Here is a 17,999-nt window from a genome sequence, read left to right on the forward strand (position 1 = left end):
TATATATATATATATATATATATATATATATATATATATCACTGTTGTAAAAATCCCGACTAGGTCTCCATTAATCTCCGATTAATTCCTAGGCGCTACCTGACCGATTAGATGACGTCTAGCGATTAATCCATACCTACAAAATGAGTGAAGCAGTAGAAAACGATGAAATTTTATCACTTTGAAGAAGTCTTATCTCAATAGAAACCATTTGAAGATTGATTAGTGTTGTATTAATTATATTAACCTATTTTATTATAATATTAGTGATATTTATGAACTTTGTTATGATATTAGTCAAATTTAATTCTTAAAAATTCAACGAATTAGCAATTAATGGTCTCCGATTAATCCCCGCCTAGCCGATTAATCTCTTAACCTCAGTCCACCGACTAGCTAACGTCGAGCGTTTTTTACAACCTTGATATATATATATATATATATATATATATATATATATATATATATATATATATATATATATATATATATATATATATATATATATATAAGTTCAATAATTATTAATCAAGCAACCAATGAATCAATCTAAAGCGTCGAAATTTAAAACGATCAATGACAAAAGGAAAGGTTGTAGACTTTACAATGGACGCATATGCACCGGATTATAACAAAATTCACTCCCTTTTTTTAGTTTAATTTTTTTAGGCCATGTTTTTTATCCAAAAAAAAAAACCAAATATACCATTGTTCGTGATTTTTCGTCCTCTTATTATAGAGATCCATATTGATTTATAAAAAATGAATTTTTTTTCAAAAAACTCACTTAATTTTCTTTGTTTGTTGAAAAATTAATTTCTATTTTTTGTAGAAAAAATTAATAAATATATCAAAATTCATAATTTTTGGTACTATTTAAACATAGATTCATATTGATGTTTAAAAAAAAATCAGTTCAAATTCACTGTAACGCCCAGATCCTGGTATGCATTTAAATATTATTTACTCATTTTTACAAGACAATTCGATGAGTTGGTAGCCCAAACTCGTCGAGTAGAGATTGAGAGGGGCGCGGGTTTTGGTGTCTACTCGCCGAGTTGGGTAGCCCCGACTCGACGAGTAGGACTGCCAGAATGAAACCCTAATTTTAAGGGCTTGGCCCCCTATTTAAAGAACATAACACCCCTTGTGGCCTCCCTCATCATTATCCATTGTCCAGAAAACCCTAATCAGTGAGCTTGAGCTTTGTGTGACTGTGTGAACCATTTTTGAGTGTTTTAGTGTGATTTGAAGCTTGTGAGAAGAAGAAGAAGCTAAAGGACTCCAAGAGAAGGTTGTAGATCCAGGAGCAACATCACTTTTCCTTCACTTTCTGGTAATCAAGTCTATACCTTGACCATTTGTTTTCCAGATCTTATTATGGGGTAGTTTAGGGCTTTTGGAGTGCATTTTGGAACCATTCATGGATGCAAGTGTGATTTGGTGTATCAACTGCAGATCTAGAGTCTTTGAGGGACTCCATGGCATAAAGGTGCCAACTTTATCGCCATGGGAGTCTCATGCACCTTATGAGACACCTTTTTGGACCTTGTGAGCTAAAAACCCCATGTATGCACGTAAAGTTGGAAACTTTACGTGACATAAGGACCTTAGGGGTCCAGATCTATGTTTTGGAGGCAATGAACCCAACTGAAATCGACTGAATAGATTAAGATCATGAGGGAATCGACGAGTTGTTCATGCAACTCGGCGAGTCGGATCGTGGTCTCCCAACTCTTTTGTTAATGAGTGAACTCGTTGAGTCTAGGAGACGACTCAGTGAGATGGAGATAGTTTTGGACTTGGGGTTTGAAGAACTCGACGAGTTCAAGGAGGGACTCGACGAGTTGAGTCGGGGTGTCCCGATTTTTCAATAGACAGAACTTGATGAGTTTGTGAAGGGACTCGCCGAGTTGACTCGGTTGACCACGAGTCTGAGTAGTTCAGGAACTCGCCGAGTTGGGTTGACTGGGAGTCAACCTTGACTTTGACTTTGACCCAAGCGTTGACTTTGAACAGGGGTAAAATGGTCATTTTAACCTAGGAAGAATTATCAGATTTTGATTAACTGTTATTATGAAATTGATAGCCGGGGAGTCGCCGGAGCAGCGGTTAGAGATTCTTCACTCGAGTTTTCAGCAGTCAGCCTTACGAGGTGAGTTTCCTTCAGTAGGAACGGATCTACGGCACCATGGTCGGCCCGTATATGTGATATAATAATAGCTGAGTGTGGGCGGGGCCCGAATCTCCTAGGAGCCGAGTGTGGGCGAGGCCCGAATCTCATAGTATTATTTGAGTATAGTTATGTGACTGTTTGATAGGAGTAGATATACTTGTTGTCTGTGTGATACTTGTATGCATGTTAGACAGTTGAGTGTGGGCGGGGCCCGAAACTCCTAGACAGCGGAGTGTGGGCGGGCCCGAATCTCCTAGACAGCGGCGTGTGGGCGGGGCCCGAATCTCCCAGACAGTGGAGTGTGGGCGGGGCCCGAATCTCCTAGACAGCGGAGTGTGGGCGGGGCCCGAATCTCCATGAGATTGGGCGGGGCCCATATCTCCTAGTTGCATGTTATGTGTATGGTATGTGGTAGTCTGGAGAGACTGACTAAGCTTCGTGCTTACAGTTTTCAGTTTTGGTTTCAGGTCCTTCCACTAGCAAGGGGAAGAGCTCGGAATGATCGCATGGCACACACCACAGTTTTAGCATGGGATGTTTAGACTCTGATATTTTTCTCATATGATTTTGATACAGTACTTGACATGATGTTTTGAGATACTTGATTCTTGATTTTCATTATGACGATGGATGATTTATCGTTTTGTTATATGTTTTAAAACGAAATTTTTGGACTGTATTTTTGGGATGTTTCAAGTTGATATCAGAGACTTGGTTTGAGGGATTCGGGCACACTCTCGCGTGTGTCTGAACTCAAACTAAGGAATTGGTATGAAAAGTTTCAAAGAAAATCATTTTTACAAAAAGGATTTTGAAAAGAGAAAAGAATTTTGAAAAGAGAAAAAGGGTGTGGTGCATGCAATCAGCCGAGCTCAAGTATGTACTCCCAAATTACCCATACAGGTTTATGTTATGATATGTTTATGAGAACTGCATGCTAGATTAGGACTAAGGATCTTAGAAGGATGCCTTATGTGCCTGTTATATGTATCTCAGCTTTATGAATTGCATGCTAGTACAGATTAGTCAGGGATAGTATGAGAGAGATATGCTTGATTATGGTTACTCGAATGCTCGAATGCTGCTTGCTTTGTGCTTTTAGGAGTTCTAGTTATCTCTAACTAACTAGTAGACGAATATGTTAATTTACATATTGCGAGGATTAAATAATTTCAGAACGTTAGGTTTAGCTCTATTTCGCAGCTCTCGTTTGAGTCTAACCGTTGTAGGGTAGGACCTCTCATTCAAACAATTGTCTAGTCTTAGTGATATGTAATAGTATTCGCGAGCTAGTTAGGGGAGATAACATGGACTTCTTATGCAGTTGATGGCGGATAGTGGGTTGGTGATTACCCTAGGGCAAGCCTAGGATGATTTTAGCATGAGATCAGCAGTAGTGGTAGAAGGGACTTGGTAGATTCGATGTAGTTCTTGAGGAAAGTACAGATAGATGTGGAAGGTAGTATGGGCCCGTACTACTGGAAGCAGAGGATCCGTACTCGAATCAAGGAAGGCTAAGATGAATCCAGGAAACTTGTAGTGTGTTAGATCCCTCGAGATATGATGAGTATAATGATGTTTGTTATGGTGTATTTTCAGTATGGTGACGCTACACACTAGGCCGATTGGCACTTCGGGCACTGGTGAGGGATCAGGCTCGGGCTCGAGAACCGAGCAGATGGATGAGCAGACGAGGGAGTTTAATTCGTCTGAGATCACGTGCAGCATTTTAGAGCAGACTCCTGTGATCTTTGGTTCGGTCAAGGAGGGTATTTTGGAGCTTCTGGATGAGAAGTTGAGCGCTTTCCGCACTGAGGTGGCGGCCATGATGGGGTCGCGCACGCTGACCTTCTAGGAGTTCAGGGCTTGTGGAGCTCCCAACTACCATGGGGCTCGGGACCCTATTGCTAGCACCAGATGGTTGGCGGATGTCGCCAGCGCATTCCGCACCAGCAGATGTCCCTAGCGGGACAAGGTCAGACTTGCATCCTGTCTTCTGAAGGACAGGGCACGTGACTGGTGGGAGGAGGTTGGGGTAGCCATTGGAGATGATGTAGTTTTGGATGTGATTACCTGGGGGGACTTTTCGACCAGGTTCATGGCCGAGTTTGCACCTGTGATAGAGGTGCAACAGTTAGCAAGGGAGTTCCAAGATTCGGAGCAGACGACAGAGACTGTGGCAGAGATCACCGCCAAATTTAGGGAGAGGGCCCTTCTCTTTCCGTAGTATGTGGCAGACGAGGAGATGAAGAAGGCACGATATCATGAGATGTTGCGGAGTGATATCCGCCAATTTGTGAGCCACTCCAGCTGCAAGACGCTGGAGGACATGATTGCTAGGGCTCGTGAGAGAGATATTGATTTGGAGATGGAGAGGAAGATGTCACACCCCCAAACCAGAACGGCAGAAAAGTTCAGGGGCGGAGGACGTCATGTTCAGTATCATAACAATGCACAATAGTAAAACTAGCAACAACACCATCCATTGCATTAATAATATAGTTAATACAAGTGTGTTCTGAATGTATTTGTAAGACACCAAATATATATATATATATATATATATATATATATATATATCAAATCAAAAGACGAGTCTTGAACATGCTCCGTCTTCTCAAAACCTGGTCCAACGTACCTGTCTACTGATGACCTGAGAATACAAGTTATTTTGAAAGAGTGGATCAGCATTTAAGATGGTGAGTTCATAAGTATTTTAGTGTCAAAAGTTTGCATAAGTTTGATGAAAAGTTTTAAATGTTTGATGTAAATGTTTGTAAGTGTTTTGATGTAAATGTTTTGATGTAAATGTTTGTAAGTGTTTTGATGTAAATGTTTGTAAGTGTTTTGATGTAAATGTTTGTATACTTCCTAGAAAATCCTATATTTTCTACTAAAAATGGAAAGTAGTCTTCTACCAAGACCCGACTGTTTTGTATGTTTGTTTTTCTATAAAAATGAGTGTTTTCCCAAGTATATGACTATCATAACCAGAAAATAGTTTACATTACCTTTTATGTGAGAAGATCACTATATGAATGTAATGGGAAAATGATAGTGTACAGTAATGTTGTAATAAGTAACTACTGAAGCACTAACTACCTTAAAACCAATTTGTTTAATTAAGGTTAAAATGTGATGTGGTTATAACCATACTGATTGACGAGTGTTTAACACGATGACCTGCTGGCGTCGAAACTGATGTGACATTTGTCACCCCTTGGCTTGCCTGCCGGACTGTAGCTAATAGTTGGGATGTGGGACTGTCAGTCCTAACAAGTATATTGCTATGCTGTGAAGTTGTGGTTTCACATTAAAGTTATCTTGTTCTTGTAAAAGGATGTATGTTCCTTTCTATTTATTGTATGTTCCTTTATGTTCTTGTTATTGTATGTTCCTTTCTGTTCTTGTTATTGTATGTTCCTTTCTGTTCTAGTTATAGTATGTTTGAATTAACTCATGTATGAACTGACTCATGTAAGAACTAACTCAGGTAATAACTAACTCCTGTAAGTACCGTTTCAAGTAAGTTTCATTGTTATAGAAATAGTAACTAGTAACCTCCTAAACTATACCTATTTTAGTTTACTAGTAAGCTCTGTAATTGAATGACTGATCATGTTTGTACACCTTTGCTACCCAAAGGTATTGAACTGATTGGAAGTACTTTTATATCTATATAATATATAACTAAGATTTAAACGACATTCGGACAAACAACTGATACCCTAAGTCCACATCCAAACAAGGAAAAGGAAATAAAGCGAATTATCAGTCTTAAGCCCTTTAAACCTTGTTTATATAACTATATCTATATAGACATGATTTTGACAATATATAAGTTTAAAAGAGTTTTGTAAAACATTTAAAGAGTTTATCATATAGAAAGAGTTTTAACCATTTGAATGATTATTGATGACTTAATGTCAGATTATAAAAGGATTTTAAACATTTTGTTTGGTAATACAGTTTTGAAGTATAAGGAATCACTTGGTTTGATAGTTATAAATCATATGTGATTGATTACACAACTATTTTTTTCTACTTGTATTCCCCCCCCCCCATAAAAGCATTTAAAATCATTAAAAGGTAAATTTAGGGTTATGAACTCACCTATAGTGAGTGATTCGAATGAAAGATAGATATAGGATGCTTGAGATCAAAAATGAAGTCCCGAAGCACAATTTGATCCTATTAGACATATAATCACATATATAGGCATACAATTAGTTTATATAACAACTAATCATGTAAGGGAACAACCTTAGGTACTAGGAACCACTTGAAATGAAGTGTTACAATCACATATGATTATATGAAAGGAGTTCACGGCCACACAAGGATGTGTTCACGGCCAAGAAGACTTAAGTGTTTACGGCCCAAGCTTGGTCTAAGAATGGTTTACGGCCCTAACAAGATCACTTAAAGGGTTCACGGCCCTAACAAGATCACTTAAAGGGTTCACAGCCACATGAAGGGTTCACGGCCGTGAACTCTTGAAGATTATGCTTAAAAGGTGTTTGTTTCATGTGGATTCAAGAGCTCCTCATGGATAACAAGTATATGGAAAGGATACTTACTTAATGGAAGTCTTGAAGGTGTTTACGGCCCAAGAACAAGTGTGTGTTCTTGGTGTTCTTGTTGAAAAGATGAAGACTTGAAGATCTTGATGGAAAAGTGATGAATTCAAGGATGTGATTCATAGGATTCATATGATCAAGAAGATTAACTAGTAAAAGGGATGAATCACTTACATTTTTGAAGAGAAAGGATGGATTTCCTTGATGATATTTGAGAGTGTTTGAGTGTTCTTGGATGAAAGAAGTGAGAAATGAAGAAAAATGAAGGAAATGTATATAAGTAATGAGGGGTTCACGGCCAAACTTGGGTTTACGGTCGTGAACCTAGTTTGTGGTCGTGAATATCCTTTGTTGATGTTCTTGGCTTGAATTCAATCCATAGATCCATTACTCACACTTCATAGCATCAAATCCTAAGTGTACAAGGCTTAACAACTCATAGAATAACCCTTAGCAAGGCTAAAAGGTAATAGAAACAAGTCTAACTTGATTGATTTGCTTGGATTATAAGATAGAAATTTCGGGTTGTCATAGAAGAGGAAGCGAGAGTCTATGTCTGGCGTGGAGGGCTCGGGCAAAAAGCCCAAGGTAGATTCCCAATGGAAGGGCTAGCAGGGCCGAGGCCGCTGCGATAAGTGTGGCAGGGGGCATGATGGGTCGTGTAGGGCTGGTAGTTCGGGCTGCTTCAAGTGCGGCCGAACTGGGCATGTCAGCAAGGATTGTACTGCTACCACCACCATCACATCATATGATCTGATTTGCTTTCAGTGCAATCAGAGGGGCCACAAGAGGTCCCAGTGTCCGAGTTTGGCAGCAGCAGGGAAGGTGGTGGCACCTGCCCCTGCTACATTGAGGATTACAGACGGCCGTTAGGGCCGGACAGAGACGTCGGTGGCGAAGAGCACATCCTTCCAGTTGACAGCAGAGGAGACACGATCAGCTCCTGATGGCATTACAGGTAAGTATCTTCTCCTTATCTCTTTATTTATCTTGATTATTGCATATGTTTATGCGTTTGTTATAAGATAGTTCTTAGTAAACAGTATATCAGCCTTGGTATTGTTTGATTCGGGGGAAACCCGATCTTTTGTGTCGCTTGCGCTCAGCAAGCGATTCATAGGAGCTCCGGGGGAGCTGGATTGCCCACTTGAGGTGGAGATAGCAGATGATAGGACCGTTAGGGTTGCGAGGGTTCATAGAGGTTGTACACTAAAGTTATTCGACGAGCAGTTTTCAGTGGATCTGGTTCGTATTCCTCTGCGAGGGAATAAGGTAATAGTGGGTATGGATTGGTTGAGCCCCAATGGGGCAGTGATTGATTGTGAGCAACAGTTAGTGAGGGTTCGGACTCCTAGTGGGGGAGGATTAGTGATTCAGGGCGAGAGGCCATAGCGCAGACCGGTTTTATGTTTAGCAGCGAGGACGAGGCGTTACCTTCAGCAGGGTTGCGCAGGTTATGTCGCTTATGTGATGGATACCCGGGATAAGGGTAAGGCAACAGTGGATGATGTGCCATTCGTGCGAGAGTACTCGGATGTATTCTCGGAGGATTTACCTGGGATACCTCCGGAGAGACAGGTTAAGTTCAGGATCGACTTAGTCCCTGGTGCGGATCCGATAGCCAAGGCACCATATCGGTTGGCTCCTCCCGAGATGCAGGAGTTGTCTACGCAGCTGCAAGAGCTGCTAGACAAGGGATTTATCAGGCCGAGTAGTTCGCCATGGGGAGCACCGATATTTTTTGTGAAAAAGAAGGATGGTTCGCATCGGATGTGCATAGACTACCGGGAGCTGAATAAGGTAACGGTGAAGAATCGTTATCCCCTCCCGAGGATCGACGATGTGTACCAGCTACAGGGTGCATCTTGGTTCTCCAAGATTGATCTACGGTCGGGTTATCACCAGATGTGAGTCACGGACGAGGATGTGCAGAAGACAGTTTTTAGGACTCGCTATGGTCATTATGAGTTTGTGGTGATGTCGTTTGGGCTCACCAATGCTCCAGCCGCGTTCATGGACCTCATGAATTGGGTGTGCAGACTGATGCTGGATCGGTCTGTGATAGTTTTCATTGATGATATCTTGGTCTATTCCACGACTCAGGAGCAGCATGAGGAGCACCTGAGGGAGGTGCTGGAGACATTGAGGAGGGAGAGACTTTTTGCAAAGTTCTCCAAGTGTGAGTCATGGTTACGCAAGGTGCAGTTTCTTGGGCATCTCGTCAACCAGAAGGGTATTCTGGTCGATCCGGCAAAGATAGAGGCCGTGATGCAGTGGGAGGCTCCGAGGTCTCCAACTGAGATTCAGAGTTTTCTTGGTCTAGCGGGTTATTATCGGAGATTCATTCAGGACTTCTACAAGATCGTTGTTCCTTTGACTCGACTGACCAAGAAGTCGGTGACATTCCGCTGGGGGCCTGAGCAGTAGGCAGCCTTCGAGACTCCTAGACAACGGTTATGCGAGGCACCGATTTTGACTCTGGCTGAGGGAGTTGATGACTTCGTAGTTTATTGTGACGCGTCGATCACTGGCATGGGTGCAGTTCTGATACAGAGGGTGTTGGGTTTTGAGCATTCTAACACTCCTATGGTGTACATGCAACCTTATAAACCTTGGATCTATGTTTTCTCTATTATACATGCAAATATTAACTATTCCAAGGTTTCATCCTAACTAGCATATTATGAAGCACCTATACTACAAAGTTCTAGTTAGATGACATACCTTTTGATGTAGCTTGATGTCTTCAAGCTTTAAGAGCTTAGCCCCAATAGTGTGGAAGCCTCAAATGGAATCACAAATCACCAAAACACCTTGGAAGAACTTGAGAGAATATGTATGCACACTAAAATCGGCCCACTCTTATTTCACACACTTGTGCCAATTTTGTGAGCCAAGGACCCCTTTATATATTATGGAGGATTAGGGTTACATCCATGTAAACCCTAATACCCATGACCTTTCATTTACATAGGATCCATGGGTTAAAAGCTCCATGGACCATCCATGAAAGCTTAGCCCAACCTAAATGAACTTGGCCCATTCCATATATATAAGAGTCCATATTTAATTAGTTCTTTTTGATCACTTAATTAATTCTAAATTAATTCTTGATCAATACTAATTAAATAATATGATTCCATATTAATATATTAGAACTTATAATATATTAATATAAATCATAAATATACTATTCTCAAAAGACTATCCATATAAATTGTGCCGGTAAAGTGCAACCCAAATGGACCATGCCGGGTCGGGTCAAGTACATACCAAATATAGTTATGGACTTAGACATTAATCCAACAGTCTCCCACTTGGATAAGTCTAAAACTATTATTGAGTATGACTTCAAAACCTAACTGGCAATCGTAGCTCTTAAAGCCGCTGTCGAACTCTGACCTTGTCAATGACTTGTCCATTAGATAAGGGATCATATATTCCTCCATTCTAGATATCATATGGACTGAGACATGGATTATAATCATTCTCTCTGTCCATTTGTGGTTTCCCGATTTTCGATTTATGATGACTGACTGATTGAACAAATCAAATCAGTCCTGGCTTGGCCAATCACTCACATGTGTCATCGCTAAATCATCGAGGGGCCCACAGATATCGCTTTTATCCCGAAGGTAAAAGGAATGGATAAACTTCGACTCATATGGCTTGTTCTACTACTTGTTGAATCATACACAAATGCACGTTTTATAACATCGAGTTACCAAATGCGTTTTCGTGCAATCAATGTATAACCAACTCATAGTAACAACTCATATCTCTAGGTTTGAAGAATATAAGATATTATCGTCTCATGATCACTCGTGATAAAATCCATGAAGTGATTCAAATGAGCGCGGGTTGAATCCAATACTCAGAACTTATGAGCACTCATGAGTGTTGTAGCACCACTTTGTCCACCAACTTGGACCTCTACAAACCAACCCATGACAGTCTTGATTCATATCTACTTCCAACATATGACCGACTGTGGATGGTTTGAATAACTTAATCATTCAGGAAGAGCGACTTAGTTATTCTGGAAGTCAAAACATGCAAAGTGAAACACAATAATAAATGAATCAAATATGGTATCAAACCCTATGAATATAAATAAACACTTTTATTTATCACCATACTGATTACTCATTATTCATTGTTTCAGTTTTATCAACTTTATACTTGAATTAAAAACACTAGTTGTCCCATGCTCCAAGCATGTACACTATGTTTTTCTTAAACAATAGCTTTGCCATACACCAAGTATACACTCTATGTTTGTCTATGATCCTTACTTTGTGAAATAAACCAATTGAACATAATTTCAATGATTCTAATTTCACACTCCCAAATCCTTATCGAAAAATGTGAGAATTTCAAATTCCTATCATTTATCGAAATCTGTTTAGATTTTAAACTTATATGCACTGACCCTCCTGTAATGAATATGTACAAAGTCACAAAGACTTGTCAACAATCATTATAAGGTATTCCAATGGAGATCAACTCCATGGAAACTAAGTCTCATATTCAAAGTACATTGCTTTGGACATGCTTCTTGCATTAAGTTTTCTAATCTTACACAGATAACTTCCACCTATGGAGACAACTCCATATTCTCATTTTGACTATCACTTCTGAATAAGAGATGCCTCTTTTCAGAATATGTCAATATGATCCTTCCAAAATTAGCACTATACTTCCAACTGTCCCTTAGCAACCAATCTTTGGTAAACCTCAGATTGTCCTCGACAATTGCTTAATCATTTTAGTCATATCCAATTCTAGAGCTTTTCCCTTCTTAATGCCTCTGGGCATTTGGAAAAATTTAGAAATGACAAATATTATAGCACATGCAATCGATCCTGTACCCAAAGCAAATGGTACACGATTCATTATGTCTCACATAAAGACATGATTCTAGACCAGTCTTTTGCTACAATATTTATATTTGCCATGTTTTCAAAATTTGACTATGAAGAGGGATGCCGTAATCATAATCGAATTTTGAGAACGCAATATATAGAATTTCCTTAAGTTGAACCAATCCAACATGAAATTCATATATATATTCTTGACTAAAGATGATTAAGGTCTCAATCTAAGCCTTTAGAACTGAAATGAAGTATATCCTCTCCCTTAATTATAGCAAAACAAATTTTTCAATGCCTGTAGCCTCACGAATTGAAACTTTTGTTTTCTATAATTAACATTGCTAACTTGCAACACTAACAATAATTATCATGCTCCCACTAACATGATGATTATTAGCATAACACTTATGCTCCCACTAGCTTTGACATGTATTCAGAAATCAGCTCGACTTCTAGAAATCAATACTTTATTGACTTTCTTACCAAAGTTCAGATTTCTGATACGAGATGCTTTGATAAAACTTTATCAAAATCATACACCTTTCCTTAGATAGCATGCATGTGTGTCTAAACAATTTCAGAACTATGAAAAGGGATGCCGTAATCATAGTCTCAATTGTTTAGACCTTTTGCCATCTGCTTCAAATCTACTTGGTGGAAGTGTTTCCTCACCATCATTTTCATGAATCGGAGAGAAACCTTATGACCCTTAGATTTTATGGTGTATGTGTTCTTATCCATGTGAATCATCAAAACCATAGTCACAAGACAAGGATAATGACAAATCCAAACTCATATGGACTGAACTTATGCAATCTTAACTTCTTGCCACCTGGAAGTACAGGGCCCGCCATTGCTTCCAAGTTGTTATGCAACCAATTGAGAACTTTCAGAACTCCTATGCAAAGCCAACTTTAACTGGAATGGGAACAGAATATGTCAACACGATAGGTTATAAACCTCAAGTCGTGTGCTAGTGAAGAACCTCAGTTTTTATTCTTGAATAGTTCTTGAAATTCTTTTTAGGATCTTTAAGACTCCCACTATCCTCTTGACATATAAGACTATATTGCCAAATATTCAAGAGATAGTGCGGATTCTTTATCAAGACAAACACTTCACACAATTGGCCTTAGTTGGTCTTTGTTTTATCCAAAACATCACAACTTACCAATTTCAATTTGACAAGTGTTTTAAACCTTTCTTTAAGATATGTCACTCAAGTTACAATCTTGGAGTATGACTCTAATAATTGTTTTGGAACGAAGTATGACTCATCTTCCTGATCTAACCATTTCAACAATTCATGACTCCTCTTCTTAGTCATAAGAATGCACTAAGATGACCTTTAGAGGACTAATTGTGATATGATTTCTAAATCATTAAGATGATCACAAACATGATACTAAAGTACTCTCCCATCTTTTCAGATTTGAGAAAATTTTATCTTTCTGCCTAATTTGATTCTTCCCATTCGTTCTGCCATACATTGAGACTTTTCCAATGTTTCAGAATTATACGTAAACTTGTAAGTATAACCATATTTACTAAACTTTAGTAAATCAAATAGTCTTTAACGAGCTTTGTGGTGGACATGACCAGTGCACAAGAATGTGTACTCGATCCCTTTAGTCCTTCACTTGACTCACACATCCATGTGAATAAGTAATTAGTCTTGATTTTCCAATGCTTGAAAGTTCTCTTTCATCATACTATTCAACTTGCATGATTCCAAGTTTCGGTCCAATTGAAACTTGGGCGATGAGGAACTTTCCTGATTTGGTAAATTTATACACTACCATAAATGAAAGAATCAAATCCATTTTCCAATATTGCTGTCAGTGGAATCATATAAGCAACAATTTTCCACAAATGTCATTGTAAGGATACTTAAAATAAATAAAATTAAACAATTTTCTTTTATTTTAAAACTTTGCGGAAAAACTTATCCTTACAATCCACATGGAAAATTGTTGTTATCTATTCCTTAGCAATATATCATAACTTCTTAAGCAACTGCTCAAAATTTTGATGCGATCGAAATCCACCTTCGCGATCAGAATCAGCATATACTTCCTTTAAGATTTCTCTCTATTCTTTGATTCTTAAAACATCAACATGTGACCCAGTCACATCATGTAATGAGGATCTCAGAATAGAACTTAACAGAGTTAGATAATGGGCTCTACCTGATGTAGAGTCAAACTTATTGACTTTAACATCCTTAGGTAAATTTGGCAGCTTTGCAATCAACGCCCCTTCCTTCGGCAAAATAAACATATGGACCCTTTGGTAATGGGACTATCTCAGACTTAGCCTTTCTCTTTACCATTTGGTCAACCGGGTTGACTATGGCCAATCCATTTCCATTGGGAAGAGAATGCTTTTTCTGGATTTCCAGTGTCACCGTTGTCACTGTCCATAAAGTTTTTGGGAAGTTGATATTCTAATCAAATTTGCTTTACTATCATTCCAAATCATTGCTGATTCAGCAGAACCAAGCAAATAGATATGATCATTAAGGTTCATGTCATAGTCTGTTTCATAGTAGTCCCAAAGGAACTCACTATGTGACTTAGAAAGTGATTGAACATCCAACTTTCTCAAGACTTTGACACCCAACTCTCCCGGCTTGTCAATATGTGACTTCATCTCTAAGATGTGATCACACATAGACCTTGCTTGCCATTAGGGCTTGAGTGACCTTGAACTTGTGGGTTAGGGAGAATAATTAGAGGAGGTGGAGGAAGAGAAGTATGACTTCCATGAGCCAAACTCGGGAAGTCATATTCATTAGGAAAGCTTGGTTTGGGAAGATGATTGTTGTCTAAACCAGACATCAACAATGGGAGAAATTCACGTAAAGTTGATTTAAGTCCTTAATATAACACCCAATATGATATATTAAGGCTCGGACCCAACAAACTATTTTATAACTTGGAAGAGGGATGCCGTAATCCAAGCTATAAAATATTTGAAGGTAGGTGAATGACGATTAACCAATTTCCACCAAGATAAACGAAATGTATTATTAGGTTTTAATTGGTTTTGAAACTCCTAGATTCTTTTGAGATTCATTGAACTTTTCAATGGCATGTTTCAATCTCGAGTGTGCCCTTCAGGTTTTGTGACTGGGATGCCGAGGATCACAAAACAAGGTGTGAAGTAACCATGCAAATATACTTGGTACCCTTAATATTTACCCCTCAATCGATGTGTCGGTTAACCACACACGCTCCAACGATACTATGATAAACATTAAGTTACCCTTTGCCTACCTTGTTAAGTCCAGGTTAGTGTGCCGGTTAACCACACACGCTCCACTAACAGCTTAAACAAAGTGCAAAGTGTAATTTCATGGATTAGCACCTTATTCACATTTTCCTAAGTAACTAAGATTGGGAATTTATAAAAAGTTTAGTTACTTAGTATTTATCATTAATACTTTTAATGAAGGGAGAATTATAGTCCTTGTCCTACCTGTTCGGCTAACGACCCTCCACTAGTCAAGGAAGCGGTGGGTGAGAGTGGACACCCATTAAACTGTCATTTTATAGGCAGTAACCTTATACCCCCCCTTATAGACCGGCTTCGTGAATGAGGCCTACTAATGGTAAGACGACTTGCTCTTATACATATAATATATTAAACTTTTAATATTATAATAGTATAAGGGTGTATTTTAGACATTTAAAATACTTGGTGGTTTAATCTATTAATTAAACTATACTCTTAATTTAATTAAATTTAAACCATGTCATTATGGAATTATTAATTCTCTTTTAATTAAACACTTTAATTATCTATTAATAAAGTCCATAAGAGTTAATTGAATTATTCAATAAAAACATCATAATTCCAATTATTAAATTCAAAATTAAAACCATTTAATTAATTGTTTAAGTTATGAACCCAAGAGTTTTAGAATTCAATTCTTTTTTTTTTATCATAAAAAAACTTTTTCCAAATTCCAAAACTTGAGGGCAAGTTTTGTAACTCTTGAAAATTTTTGGATTCCATAACTTATGGAGTTAAATACTTGTTTTATGATGAAACTTTTCATGTTCCATAACTTAAGAACAAGTTATGGAATTCTTTAAAACATTAAGCCAAGTTTTGTAACTCCATAAAAAACTTTGAATCAATTTTTTAAAAAACCTTTTCATATCCATAACTTATGGAGGTTTCAAAAAACTATTTAGATCAAACTTTTAAAACTAATAAAATAATCATATCATTTTATCTTTTACTAAATTTGACCTAATTCAACTCATATAGCAAATGATTCAAATTTTACAAATAATTAGTTTTTCACAAAAACAAGTAATATCTTAAAATTTGACAAACATCATGTTTTTTTTTTCCTTTTTTTTCCAACTTTGAAAATAAAACATTTGCATCAATATAACAGAAAACAACTCATGGCTCTGATACCACTATTGGGTTTTGAGCATTCTAACACTCCTATGGTGTACATGCAACCTTATAAACCTTGGATCTATGTTTTCTCTATTATACATGCAAATATTAACTATTCCAAGGTTTCATCCTAACTAGCATATTATGAAGCACCTATACTACAAAGTTCTAGTTAGATGACATACCTTTTGATGTAGCTTGATGTCTTCAAGCTTTAAGAGCTTAGCCCCAATAGTGTGGAAGCCTCAAATGGAATCACAAATCACCAAAACACCTTGGAAGAACTTGAGAGAATATGTATGCACACTAAAATCGGCCCACTCTTATTTTCACACACTTGTGCCAATTTTGTGAGCCAAGGACCCCTTTATATATTATGGAGGATTAGGGTTACATCCATGTAAACCCTAATACCCATGACCTTTCATTTACATAGGATCCATGGGTTAAAAGCTCCATGGACCATCCATGAAAGCTTAGCCCAACCTAAATGAACTTGGCCCATTCCATATATATAAGAGTCCATATTTAATTAGTTCTTTTTGATCACTTAATTAATTCTAAATTAATTCTTGATCAATACTAATTAAATAATATGATTCCATATTAATATATTAGAACTTATAATATATTAATATAAATCATAAATATACTATTCTCAAAAGACTATCCATATAAATTGTGCTGGTGAAGTGCAACCCAAATGGACCATGCCAGGTCGGGTCAAGTACATACCAAATATAGTTATGGACTTAGACATTAATCCAACAGTCTCCCACTTGGATAAGTCTAAAACTATTATTGAGTATGACTTCAAAACCTAACTGGCAATCGTAGCTCTTAAAGTCGCTGTCGAACTCTGACCTTGTCAATGACTTGTCCATTAGATAAGGGATCATATATTCCTCCATTCTAGATATCATATGGACAGAGACATGGATTATAATCATTCTCTCTGTCCATTTGTGGTTTCCCGATTTTCGATTTATGATGACTGACTGATTGAACAAATCAAATCAGTCCTGGCTTGGCCAATCACTCACATGTGTCATCGCTAAATCATCGAGGGGCCCACAGATATCGCTTTTATCCCGAAGGTAAAAGGAATGGATAAACTTCGACTCATATGGCTTGTTCTACTACTTGTTGAATCATACACAAAGGCACGTTTTATAACATCGAGTTACCAAATGCGTTTTCGTGCAATCAATGTATAACCAACTCATAGTAACAACTCATATCTCTAGGTTTGAAGAATATAATATATTATCGTCTCATGATCACTCGTGATAAAATCCATGAAGTGATTCAAATGAGCGCGGGTTGAATCCAATACTCAGAACTTATGAGTACTCATGAGTGTTGTAGCACCACTTTGTCCACCAACTTGGACCTCTACAAACCAACCTATGACAGTCTTGATTCATATCTACTTCCAACATATGACCGACTGTGGATGGTTTGAATAACTTAATCATGGGTTAAAAGCTCCATGGACCATCCATGAAAGCTTAGCCCAACCTAAATGAACTTGGCCCATTCCATATATATAAGAGTCCATATTTAATTAGTTCTTTTTGATCACTTAATTAATTCTAAATTAATTCTTGATCAATACTAATTAAATAATATGATTCCATATTAATATATTAGAACTTATAATATATTAATATAAATCATAAATATACTATTCTCAAAAGACTATCCATATAAATTGTGCCGGTGAAGTGCAACCCAAATGGACCATGTCGGGTCGGGTCAAGTACATACCAAATATAGTTATGGACTTAGACATTAATCCAACAGAAGGGTCGTGTGATAGCTTACGCGTCGAGGCAGCTGAAGCCTCACGAGGCTAATTATCCGACGCATGATTTAGAGTTGGGGGCTGTGGTTTTCGCCCTCAAGATTTGGCGACATTACCTCTATAGAGTCTGTTGTACCATTTAC

The sequence above is a fragment of the Lactuca virosa genome, chromosome 4 (genome assembly GCF_052849685.1).
Source record: "Lactuca virosa cultivar CGN04683 chromosome 4, Lactuca_virosa_CGN04683_v6, whole genome shotgun sequence".
Classification (NCBI taxonomy): Eukaryota; Viridiplantae; Streptophyta; class Magnoliopsida; order Asterales; family Asteraceae; genus Lactuca; species Lactuca virosa.